Source organism: Pipistrellus kuhlii, unplaced genomic scaffold (genome assembly GCF_014108245.1).
Source record: "Pipistrellus kuhlii isolate mPipKuh1 unplaced genomic scaffold, mPipKuh1.p scaffold_m20_p_19, whole genome shotgun sequence".
Lineage (NCBI taxonomy): Eukaryota > Metazoa > Chordata > Mammalia > Chiroptera > Vespertilionidae > Pipistrellus > Pipistrellus kuhlii.
The window spans coordinates 4929190-4942120 of record NW_023425504.1 but is presented as its reverse complement, the minus strand read 5'-3'; the positions used below and the strand labels follow the sequence as shown (position 1 = coordinate 4942120).

General features: G+C 40.3%; 1 pseudogene; it reads right to left on the bottom strand.

Annotated features, from left to right (window-relative positions):
* Nucleotides 1–1659: 1659 nt before the first annotated feature.
* On the bottom strand, nt 1660–2827 carry LOC118722219 (annotated as a pseudogene).
* Nucleotides 2828–12931: the final 10104 nt, after the last annotated feature.

The following is a 12931-nucleotide window of genomic DNA, read 5'->3' as shown; positions in this document are numbered from 1 at the left end:
GCTTAGATAATGATTGCAGGATTGAGGTAGAATAGGGTTGAGATTAATGTGCATATTTCTATCTTGGAAACCATTAAGGGCTTATGGCTACCCTTTGAGATGGAGCAGCTCAGCCTTGAAAAGTGACCTCACTATTTCTGTTTTGTTTATATCGTTCTTTAGATTCCACATATAAGTAAGATCACATGGTATTTGTATTTCTCTACTTTATTTCATTTAGCACAATACCTTGATCCATCCATGCTGTCACAAATGGTAAAATTTTGTTCTTTTATATGGCCAAGTAATATTTATTGTATTGTAATAACTATGTATGGTGCCAGTCAGGTACTGGCAATATCAGGAGGAACACTTTGTAAAGTACTAATATGATTGTCTAAACACTTTGCTATACACCTGAAACTAATACAAAATTATATTGAATGTAAAATTTTTAATAGCAAAATGATTTATTTGTAACACAGCCCAGTTACCATCACTTTAATACAGCACAGGAGTAGAAAAGAGTTACACTGCAAGCATCATGTAGTCCAAGGTAAAGTTCCATGCCTTCCACTGCAGCAAGCCCTTCTCCCCCAGAGACCCATGCCCAGAGCCAAACTGAACTTACACAGACAGGCAAGCCCAGAATTAAGTCAGACCCAGGCCTCAGCATGATGTATCCTTACCCAGTCTTTTAAGCTTCCTAACTGTAGCCTTTTCCCCCTTCTACCCCCAACCAGGTCAACTCCTAGCCTCTGAGATACCAGAGAGCTTTCTATATGGAGTAATTAACAGGGGTTTAAGTGTTACATAAACAATACAATAACCTGGGAAACCTAGTGTCCCATAGAAGGGTTAAAATGACTCCCCATATACATAATCCTAATGAGAAATGACAGTTCTTTCCATCTTTCTCTTCATCATAGATGTGGGTTGTTTTGAACTGATTTTGTCTCAGACAGTTCCACATTCCAGTTTCCCTATTTCATATTAAAGGTTGTTCTTCTCACCCACAGATAGGAAGGAAGCTCAGATTCTTTTCCCAGTTCAAAGGCTGAGAGGAAAAGCCCCAATAGTTTAGGGGGGAAATCCATTGGAAGATTTTTATGGAGATTATTGCCTACAAGTATTCTAATTTATTTGTGGAAACGTTAGTTTTTAGGTTAAGAGGGCAATCCAAACACAAAGACATGTATTCTTTCTGATTAGGTACTAGTTTCTAGAATATAGGAGGCAAGGAAGATGAGTATAAAAATCTCAATTTGCCTTCTTTACCCCGAATCTAGAGAGCCTCAGAAGATTTACACTAGGAAGATTCCCAGGTCTTGGTGGAACAATGCCTAAAGTTCTACCCATAATGGACTCATGATCTTTTTAACAAAGTCACCATGAAAAGACAAGAAAATAGAGAGTACATATCCAAAGGAACATTATTCAATCATTAAGGGCTCTGAGTAGTGGTCAGTCAAAACATACTGATGTTTGGTATCAGAACTGTTTTTATAATGTGAGGAAATCATAAACAGGAGAAGGGACTTAAGTAACAACACGTAAAACAAGGAATAGAACTCATATATTAGCTAGAGGTCACTTGCAGATTTTACATTGACATTTGTTTCTTTATTTTAAACCCTACTCCTATTTCTTGGGAAACTAGAGCTACCTGTACCTGTGCTATCACCTGCATGTGCAGGACTGGGCAATCATATCCTCATACTCCTAGTACAAGATATTCCCATTAGCCTCAACCATAAGGAGGCTAATGGGAACACACTTATAAGGGACACATGAGGGCTGAGGGACTCTGGTTCACCAGCTCATTGGCAAGGTTCTGAATGGTGTCATGATTGGGAGAATTGAGACCATAGTGTAGTACCTGAGGGCAGGCTCCATTACAGTAGTTTGGGGTATAGAGACTAGGAGTAATGATCTAGTGATCCAAGCCCAGCTGGTGGAAACTGACTTGGAAATGGTGGAGGGAACACTGGTTACTTTCAGGCCTATCATGTTCCTGGGAGGGGCCATCTTAGATGCAATACTGCCTACTTGTTGTGCCCTCAGCAAGAGAGAAGAGTCCCTTTCCATAAATTCATCCAAGCCTCGGTAGAAGTTTGGCCTTCTGAACACTTTTATGAATGTCATTGAAATAGAATAACAAGAAGGCAGCGTCCAAGGATGAAGTGCTATGTCACAGGAGCTGACAACCCTCACTACCTTTTCGCTGCTGACACATGGAGCGTAGTCATAGAACTCTATGCCTCTTGTGATTCCAGAGCCTTTGATGAATGTGTTGTGTAATATCCATCTCTGTCCAAGCTTCAGATAGTTGGGAGGTTTTAAGAACCTCTTCCTAATGGAGGAAAGCAGTCAGTTGGACTTTTCTGGACCTAGAGCTCCACATGGCAGGAGAAGTGGAAGCCAGCTAGGAGATAGTAAGCCACAGTGGCTCTGACTAGTTGGTAGGTGACCTGGTTTGGTCTCAGAGGAAAGTCCAGTGTCTGTATACCCAATGCCAGGGGTCTCTGTGAGGCATTGTTACATTGGCCAAGGGCCTCACCAGCCTCACCATGGTGGCCCCAATTGTGTGGTTCTTCTTAGGGTGCCCATATAGGTCAGCAGAGTGCTGGTACAACTCCAGCATGTGCTACATAGAATACCCTAGGACCTGCGCCTTCCTCTGCTGCTTGCCAAGGGCTTCTTCTAGCAGCTCTTGAATCTGGGACAAGGTAGGGATTTCAGCCAGGGGGCCAGTAGAGTGCTGCCCTACCTTTTCCATGTGGACTCTGTGTTCTGTAAAAAGCACCAGTCTCCCAAGAAGAATTCTAAAGATGCTGAGGAGGACCATCTTGAAAGGCTTGGTATTCAGTAATGTGTTCCAGCTTAGCCCAAAGGATATCACTCTGTCCCTTTCCTGTCACACAGGTAACTGCATCCTGGCTCCACAACCAAAAGGGTAGAGCAAGAAAAATTGAAAATCAGGCAAGCCTTGTGTTGCTTCTCATGGGAGGATCTTCTGGACCAAATGAGGTCTCCTAACTTGGCCACTTTACATCAAAACAAATAGAAACAGCAGGTGGGACAAGGCAGCATGCCCTTCCTGCTCTCCAGGGCTGGTAAGAAGATAGTATTTATTCAGAGGCTGGGGTAATTTAAAAGCAGAACTCCATTCCAGGACCTGCTCCCTTACCTTATCCACTAGGATGGAAAAAGAAAGCAGCTGAATGAAAACTTTAAGTTAAAAATATTAAATAGTTATCTAGTAAAGAAAAAAAAAAGTAAGCCCTCACTAGACTGACCAGGTTTCCTCATTGCTCTGTGCTCAGCAGAGACACTTCCTCTAAGTATATTGAAGCTACCTATAGGAAATCAGAGTTCATGGTTCAGCTCCTTTCTTCCATTGAGAGTTGTGCAGAAACCCTGCTTCCAGGGACTGAGGTCACTGATTAAGGCTGTGGCAGGGCCAGGACTTCAAAGCAGTTCTCTGGTCTAAGTTCAGTTCTTTATTCACTCCACATCACTGCTTCCAATATAAGTTAGAGAATGAGAAGCTGAAGTTTCATACTTTGACTAACTTAATTTTCTTAATTAAAAAAACACACTTCAATTACTGTTGTCATTCAATACTATAGTGCCGTGGTCGGCAAACTGTGGCTCGCGAGCCACATATGGCTCTTTGGCCCTTGAGTGTGGCTCTTCAACAAAAATATCATGGCCTGGGCAAGTCTATTTTGAAGAAGTGGCTTTAGAAGAAATTTAAGTTTAAAAAAAATTGGCTCTCAAAAGAAATTTCAATTGTTGTACTGTTGATATTTGGTTCTGTTGACTAATGAGTTTGTTGACCACTGCTATAGTAGATTCAGGTTTAGAGCATAGTGGTCAGGCATTTATATATCTTACAAAGTGATCCCCAACCTTAGACTTAGGAAGTCCAGCAGACATCATGTTAAAGGTCTAATTGTGAAACTTCTTTTTTTAAAAAATATATTTTATTGATTTTTTTACAGAGAGGAAGAGAGAGGGATAGAGAGTTAGAAACATCAATGAGAGAGAGTCATCGATCAGCTGCCTCTTGCACACCCCCTACTGAGGATATGCCTGCAACCAAGGTACATGCCCTTGATGGGAATCGAACCCAGGACCCTTCAGTCCACAGGCTGACGCTCTATCCACTGAGCTAAACCGGTTTTGGCTAATTGTGAAACTTCTTAATCTTCATTTTCTTTACTTGTTTGATGGGGATGATAATATATACCCTCCAGGGTTTTATGACGATTAAGTGAGATTATGTGTGTAAAGTACTTAATGTAGTGTCTAGCTCAGGGTAAATTTTTAGTAAATATTAACTCTTATGCTTGGCTAAGAGCTTGATCTCTGGAGCCAGTAAAGCAAGGTTTCGAAATCCATTCCTAAGTGATTTTGATCTCGTTACTTAAAAAAGCTTTCTGGGCTTAAATTTTTCATATCTGTCTCATAGGATTGTTATGAGGATGCAATAAGATCATACATGTAATGCAGTGAATGCAGTGCCTCTTTACAGAGGAAGTAATCAACTTAGATAATGTTACATGATTATTAATGGTAGGAGTACTGACAAAATTTGAGTTTTCTGCCTGGAACAATCTTTACTGTTTAATGCTGAAAGTCTACCACTGGAAACTATGATTGTGATCCTCCGTGTTCTACCCTCTCCTGCCTTCTGTCCAATCTCATTCACAGATCCTTCCTTCATACTCAGAAGTAAAAGGCCAACAGCATTGAACATTACTTCTCTCAGTGAAATTTGCATTTTTCAAAGGACCAAAATCCTAAGATGGAAAAAGGAAACCTTAATGGTACAAGTTCCAGGCCTACTTTAGAACATTCTTAACATTTAGGCTGGACAATTGTGATGGGAGACTTTCCTGTGCATTGTAGGATATTTAATAGCATTTCTGGCTTCAACCCACTTGTTTGCAGTGCAATACCCCTCCTTCTCAGTTATGACAACTAAAAATATCTTTAGACATTGCCACATGTCTCCTGGGGAGAAAAATCACTCACAGTTGAAAACTATTGTTCTATAGGATTCTATGGGGAGGGGAGATCTTCACCAGGATATATTAAAATGGCATTATGTATCATAAGTGTAACATGTCTTCAGGAATCAGACAGAAATGAAGTGAAAATGCAAGGAATCAGAAAAATAATGAGTGGTGAGGTTTGTGGAAAACTGGAAAGTGTATGCCACACCTAAAGGCATTCAAAAGATATAAAATAAAAAAACTCTGTGAACCAGACAAAGTACATGTTGAGGATTGAAACAGACTGCTGGTTTGAAGCTTGAGATGTAGGCTGTTCACTCAAGATGGCTCATCTCTGGCACATGCTATCTTCATTTGAACTAGTGATCTTTCACCCCAACTTCTGTTCTTCCTCTCTCCCTTTCTGCTTTCAAAATAAGAATGTTCCTAAATAATCAAAGCATACCAAGTCAACCTAAAACAAAAAATAATTTTAAACTTCACTAAAATTTTAAAAATGTGCTATTCAAATGAACACATTTGAAAAATTATCCGATAATTTGAAACTACCTATATGTTTTCCATGGAAAGGACAATAATGTAAGAACAATAAAGGCAGGAAAAAAAAGAAATCACAAAAAAACACCAGGAAAACATAGATTAAAATATTAGCAGGTATTGTGTCTACGTGGATTTTTTCTCTCTAATTTTTGTTTTCCTATATTTTAATTTTTTAAAAAAAGGCTAATGTTATAGTATGAAAAGCCTATACTTGAAAAGAGAGCTTTATGGCATCTAGTACTTGACCAGGTAGGGAAGGCATCACAAAATCAAAATAAATAAGATTCTAATGGCTAAGCTAGCCCTCCCATCCCTGCCTTGTCAGAGGCATCATGTCTGATGAATCATAAGAGAACCTGGAGTTCCCTGAGTGTGGTTATTAACATTATTAATAATTGGAATACTAATCTCTGCCTGCTGCGTTCTGTTCTCTGGTTGCTTTCTGCTGCTTTTTAATGACGCACTTTTGCTTTTCCCCATGTACTCCACATTATACACATGCTGTACTGCTCTACCTTCCCTCGATTTATGCATGTCTCTAGCAGATGGTTGGGCTAGTCCACCTCTGGTGCTTATTTAGCATAACAGAGAGATCAACTACTGGGGCCACTCACAAAGTTCAGCATGCGTATCTGGATCCTGGTGGGTAAACACATAAAGTAAGGGCCAGCACTTGCCATTTCTGACCTACCTTCACAGCAATTAAGGTTGGGTTTTCCTATTTGTTTTTTCAAGAATTGTTTATCCTCTCTGCTTTTATTCTACTGTACCCCATCCTTTTCCTTGTTCCACCCTAGATTTCTGTAAGACTTCCTATGAGAAGTGATGATAAGGACAGGGAATTTTCAATGAAAATTAATGCCATATTGAAAATTCAAAATTGTGAGTCCCTGTCTAATTTCTGTTTTTGGTGACTTAGTCTTCATGAAGGATTGGCAGGTCATCCCTTACCCATTCATTTCCCAATCTAGAGAAAATGTGCCACATCAACCATCCAGTATCCTCAGTATGGTAGGGCTTTTGAGCACATGAGGACATGAGTCATTAAAGAAATTGAGATTGACTTCAAATAACACACTTCCAGTCTCTTGAAGCCCATAGCATAGTTCAAATCACCTCCCAGGAGCTTGGTGTTCTGGCTGCTTCAATTCAGAGCTACATTTCTCCCCATACTCTTAGCATGGTGATTTAAAACTCCTGTGAGTATAAGGAGTACTTATGGATGCTTACTATGGCAAAACAAGTTGCTTTTTAAAAAAAAAATCTGATCTGGGTCCTAAGATGTAGCCTTGGTAAGGACTTCTAAGGAGTTGAAGGTTGTTGTTGTTCTAGGATGCTACAAGTTTTGCCTTAACAATTAAAGACGTACACAGGTTGAGATGGGACAGCTATAAAGTGCCAGCTGAAAGTTTACCATAATATGTTATTTCCATGTGGATGGGAAAAATCAATTTCTAATTCATAAAATATAACTCCAGATGCCAGTCATTATGTACTTCTCCAGTTTCAGCTTAAAAGTACTCTGTGCAGTGTATTCACAGAAGGCAGAAAAGGGGGGTTGCTTTCTTCTTACCCCAGGTGAAGAAGGAAAAAAATGGAATTTTGTGGAGAGGAAACCAAGAAAACAGTTGGTGTGGTGTGATTGTTGGAGGAGGAGCCTGGATAAATGGTGGTCTCCATATATTTTCAGGACATCCCTTTTCTCTCCAGAGCTGGAGGAAAATCAATATCTTGTTTTCAGATGGGTAAATGGAGTCGTCTCTTTAAAGTGCCCGGGTCAGTTCACCACACGTCGGGCAGCTGCTGCTTTCCAGACTGCCCCGCGATTCCCAGGCTAGGAGGATTGACAAGGCGATGATAAACTAATGTGCCCCCTCAGCTCTGGGTGTGTGCCATTGTTCCCACAGCTGAGACCCTCTGCTGCTATTTGCTTTCTCCCACATACATTATTCAACAGCCCAGGAAAAGGCCAAGAACCTCTTTCATTCAGGAATTCTGTATTAAAATAATCAATTTCAAACTGAAGCCGGGAAGGCCAGCTTGCTACAGGGAGAGCCTATTAATAAGCCACCAGTCTTTTCCATTTGCATTGAATTCATGCCTGTATTGTGATAATATGGGATTATTTTTTTTCCAGTTTCCTCCCAGAAACTAAACATCATACTGGTTCTCCTGCTCTTTCATAAAAACCGTGTAGAAGAGCTTCTTCATTTGATCCCATCATTAATAGAACACTAGAGGCCATATTTGTGCCTGCTACTCTACACTGGCTAATTCTGATTTTGAAAGTACTTTTAAAAAGCCATTAACTCTCCATGAAATGTAGCAGGAAGAAAAGTTTTCAAGTGTTTTGTTTTCCATTCATTGGCCTTATATTTCTTGTCTTGCTTCTCCTGCCCCCTGCCTAACCCTCCCCCACCATGTGCAACACACACACACACACACACACACACACACACACACACACACACACACTGTGATATTACAACACCAAGTTGAAAAATTAGAAACCTTACATATACATCAGAATAAGTTTTAAGTGCATTCTAACAGCACCATGAGATGCTTTCCCAAATGGGTAAACTTTTTCTACTTGGTTAATAAAAGCTAATCAGAAATTCCTTTTTTTGTGGCTGCCTTTTTTTTCAAAATTCTTTCTAAGTTTACATCAGTCATTTTTTTGTGTTTTTAAACAATTCAGTGACCAAAAAGTAACTTAATAATCACCATCATGTAATCAGTTCAACTAACATTTATTGAATGCCAACTGTGAATACAGGAAATCCTTAGTGAAATACAGGAAGTGCCTTGTGAAACATAGATCTTTAATAGGGTTGCCAGGTTTAGCAAATAAAAAGCCCTTAGGTAAATTTGAATTTTCAAGAAATAACAACTAATTGCTTAGTATAAGTATGTTCCATGCAATATTTGGGACATATGTATACTAAAAATTTCATTCTGTATCTGAAATTAAAATGTAACTGGGAGTCCTATGTTATATCTGGACACCTTACTTTTTAAAGGAATAATTGACATGATCTTGAGGTTTTTGATGTTGGTATTTTCTACTTCCCCCCTTAACTCTAAGAAGAGAGACTGATTCACTGAAAGCTTAGTTTGTAGGGTTCAAGTTAATTAAAATTTAACTTTCTCATGTAAGAAGAAGGTTTTCAACTAATTTATAGAGGGATCTTTTTTTTTCTCTTTTTTTGTTCCACAGGTGGCATAGACCAGATTCCCCCCCCCCCAAATTTTTGTGATAAATTATTAAAAGGAATAATCTATTCTAAAGTAATTCTAAAATTCATAAAAATAAACATTCCTATCCCAGTAGTGGATTGGTTTAATAAAAATAAAGAAATGTTACCCAAAATAATTAAGTGTATCCCATACTGTGCCAAGGGCTGCTAAACATTAGAGAGATAATACAGAAGTGAATGTATCCATGAAAATAGCCAGTGAATGAATACTCAGTGAAAAATAGCAACAGCTGACTGTTAACATTGTCATAGCACAGGAGAGACACAGAGGAGCAGACACTTGCAACCAATGGCAGGGGTCCATTCTAGAAGGGAGAGAGAGGGAGAGAGAGAGAGGGGGGGAGGAGAGAGAGAGGGGGGAGGAGAGAGAGAGGGGGGAGAGAGAAATACAGAAGGCTATAAATAGAGGGGATGCTTGAATAAATTGGAAATACATCAGTGCAATGGAATATTATGAAGACATCAACAAGAATGAAACAGAGCTCTATCAGCTGATTTAGAAAGATTGCCATTATGGTTGCTTAATATGAAAATAAGATGCAGAAAATTGTGTTTAATTTTTATAAAATACATATTTTAAAGTTTTCATTACTATATAATTATTTTTCCATGAAGAAAAATATGGAAAGGTACATACTGAGTTGTGAGTATAGGTTAGAAGGGTAGAATGGCAGATATGGGGCAGATGTAGATGGAAGAGTAAACCCTGTTAAGTGTGGGGGGGGGAGTACAAAGATTGCACTTGAAGTAAAATCACACATGTGTATGTATTTTTCTTCTTAAAGTAAAGTTAAGGATTTTTTCCCCCCTGCAACTTCTTTTCTGTGTAGCCCCAAAGAAAGTAATCATTGTTAAATCTATTGCTGGTGACTGCAGCTGTCAGTATGTGCACAAGGCAAGCTCCCTTGTTGAGGAAGAAAATTCCAATTGCTGTGAAGTGGAACCTTCACTAGAACACAGAGACCATGACATTGCCTAAGACCATGAAAATTCAGAGGATGCATCAACTTTAAATAATACTTTTAAAAGCTTAACTTCTAGTTAGCGAGAGTTGCTAGCAAAAATGGGAAGCTCCCTCAATGCCACTTATTGCAGTAAAATCCATCTCTGGGCCATGTCATTAATTAATGAATTGATTTGAGGGTTGTTCCTCTCAGTCTCTGTGCTAAAATTGCTCTGACCCCCAATTCTGTTTTCTCAAATTTCCTCTGGCTGACAACATTCCATTTCTGTGATAAGCTTTTGGAAACTCTATGGGTTATATAAGATGGGGCAAAAGATTTACAGTTGTGAGTACCCAAAACACAGAGATTATTCTTGTACTATAATTTACTTATTATTGTATTTATTTCCATAGGGACAACAGTAAGACTACAATTTGCCCCACCTTGTGTTTTAAATAAAATTTAAATAAGAAAATATATCCTGGAAGAGTTGTAATATATCTATGCTATATTTCTAATAAGGTGCTTGTAGTGGTTCTACAGCCAGGAATGAGATCCATTCCACCAAAACAACAACAACAACAAAATAATCCAATATATAGGTGCTGGATGCAGCCTTCCTCATCTCTGCAGAAAAAAAATGATAAGAACCTGAGCTGAGGTTCTGACAGTGGGTGTGGAAAACACAGTCTGTTTTGCAATGTCATGTGAGTATTTTAAAGGGGAACTTAGTCTACCACTTATGGTAATAGACAGTCTGGAAGAAAAGTAGTAGGTTTGGGTAGGTGAGAGTTATTTGGCTGTCCATATGTGGTAAAGGTTGACTTGGAAATGTAAATTTAGGAGACAGGTAAAGTCTGAGAGAGGTGAAAATAAAAGACTGAATCACTGAGAAAGTCTAAAGATAAAAGAGAGGAGGGGAAAGGACCTCATTTTAGGAATGGCCAGAGGAAGGAGAGCTGGAAAAAAGATAAATGTGTTGGGAAAGGTGGGAGAGGGAAACAGAAACAGAAAGGGGCAATATTCATTACTAAAGCCATGGTTTCATGAAAGAGAGCTTGATTAGCAGTGGTGAGTGTTGCCCAGAGCATAAAGATGTTAAGGACTGATAGGAAGCACTTGTAGCCAGCAATTAGCAGTAGTGATTTTTAGGAGATCATGTCAGCAGAGTAATTGATTTGAAAGTGATTGTGAAGGTTTAAGGAGTAATTAGTAAAGAGGCAAAGACAACATGGATGAACCTAGAGGATATTCTGTTAAGTGAAATAGGTCAGACAGAGAAAGATAAATACCACATGATTTTACTTACATGTGGAATATAAAGAACAAAATAAATGAACAAACAAAACAGAAACAAACTCATAGATACAGAGAACAAAGTGATGGTTGCCAGAGTAGGGGCTTTGGAGGACTGGGTGATAAGAGTGAAGAAATTGTGTACAGATTGGTAGTTACAAAATAGTCACAGGGAAGTAAAGTATAGCATAAGAAATATAGTCAATAATATTGTAACAACTATGTATGGTGCTAGGTGGGTACTGGAAATATTATGGGGCGTCACATTATCCTATCTTATAAAGAGAGGATATACTAATTGTCCCTCACACCATTGCAAAGATGCCGGCATCCACAGCCAATAAGGAGGGGGTATGCTAATTGCTGCCCCACCCTCAAAGATGGCAGCACCTACAGCCACAAGATAGTAGTACTCAGTCCCCTCAGCCCCATTAGGGTGGCAGGCTCACGGCAAGGTTGGGCCTATTCTCAGGTAGGCCCAGCTGCTCTCCACACCTGCTTCTGGAGTCCCCCAGTCCCTTCATCCCCCCAGCTACCCAGGGCCGGCCTGAGGCACAGGCAAGCCTCAGAGGGTAGCTGCCCAGCTGCCCATGGTTGCACAAGGCTCAGGTAACCAGGGACAGCTGAGGCTTGTGCTGCCTGCAGTGGCAGCAGCAGAGGTCTTATGGGGCTTTGCCTTCCCCTGATAGCCAGGTTGCCTCCTGTCCCTAAGGGTTCCTGGATTGTGAGATGGGGCAGGCCGGGCTGAGGGAATGAATTTTCATGCACTGGGCCTCTAGTAAATTATATAATTGCATAACCACTATGCTATACACCTGAAACTAATACAAAATAATATTGAGTGTCAACTATAATATATATATGGTTAAGTGTCCATATGACCAGTAGCTATGATGCGCACTGACCATCAGGGGGCATATGCTCAATGCAGGAGTTGCCATGACTCACACTCGCCATTTAAAAATAAGCAGGCATGGAGAATCAAAGATGGTGGCATAAGTAAACACCTGAACTTGCTGCCTCACATAACCACTTCAAAACTGCAACTAAAATACAAAACAGATACCATCCAGAACCATGGGAAGGCTGGCTGAGTGGAATTTATATACAGCTGGAAGGAAAGAGAAAAGCACACTGAGACTGGAAGGAGGTGCAGAAGTGAAGTGTGGAGGTACATGCAAGGAAAGGAGCTGATAACTGAGTACACTGTTGTCTTTCTCAACCAGGAGGGAGATATAAGATCCTGACTGCTCTGAACTCCAGTTCTGGGAGACACTCTGGGGACCCAGATTCATTTGAGGAGAAACTGGACTGACTGACTTGGGTGGCTTTCTCCCAGAGGTGCTTGCAGCCATCATTGTTCCTGCACAGTGCCACCAGACACAGAGACCCAGAAACTTCTTTGGGGCAGGGAAGACAGTCAGCCATTGTTGTTTGCTCTATCATAGTGATTCCCCAAAACCCTGCCCCACCCAATTTATAACCGGACCCAAGCTGTGCACAGAGGCTTTTGCATATGAATGGCCTGGCCTGAAATCTAAAACTTAACATACTGCAGCTGAGTCAGAGAGCTACAGAGCCTCCAAAAGAAGGTCCAAAGCTGGACAGCAGCTTGCATTGCTTCACAGCTGGGCTTCATCCGGTCACACCCAAACCCCAAGCAAAGAGGAGGGATCTGCAGATCTCTCTGTAGCTCCTGCTGGGTGGACTCAGGCAGTGGCTGACTTTGCACCTCCTTGAAGATCCAAGATCCAGTGTACCAAGTGGTCAGAATGAGACCATCCAAACTACAACTCTTCACATCAATTAGTTGCCTCCTGTATGCACCAGGAATCAAGCGGCAACTGGTACATGCCCTTGACAAGAATTGAACGCAGGACCCTTCAGT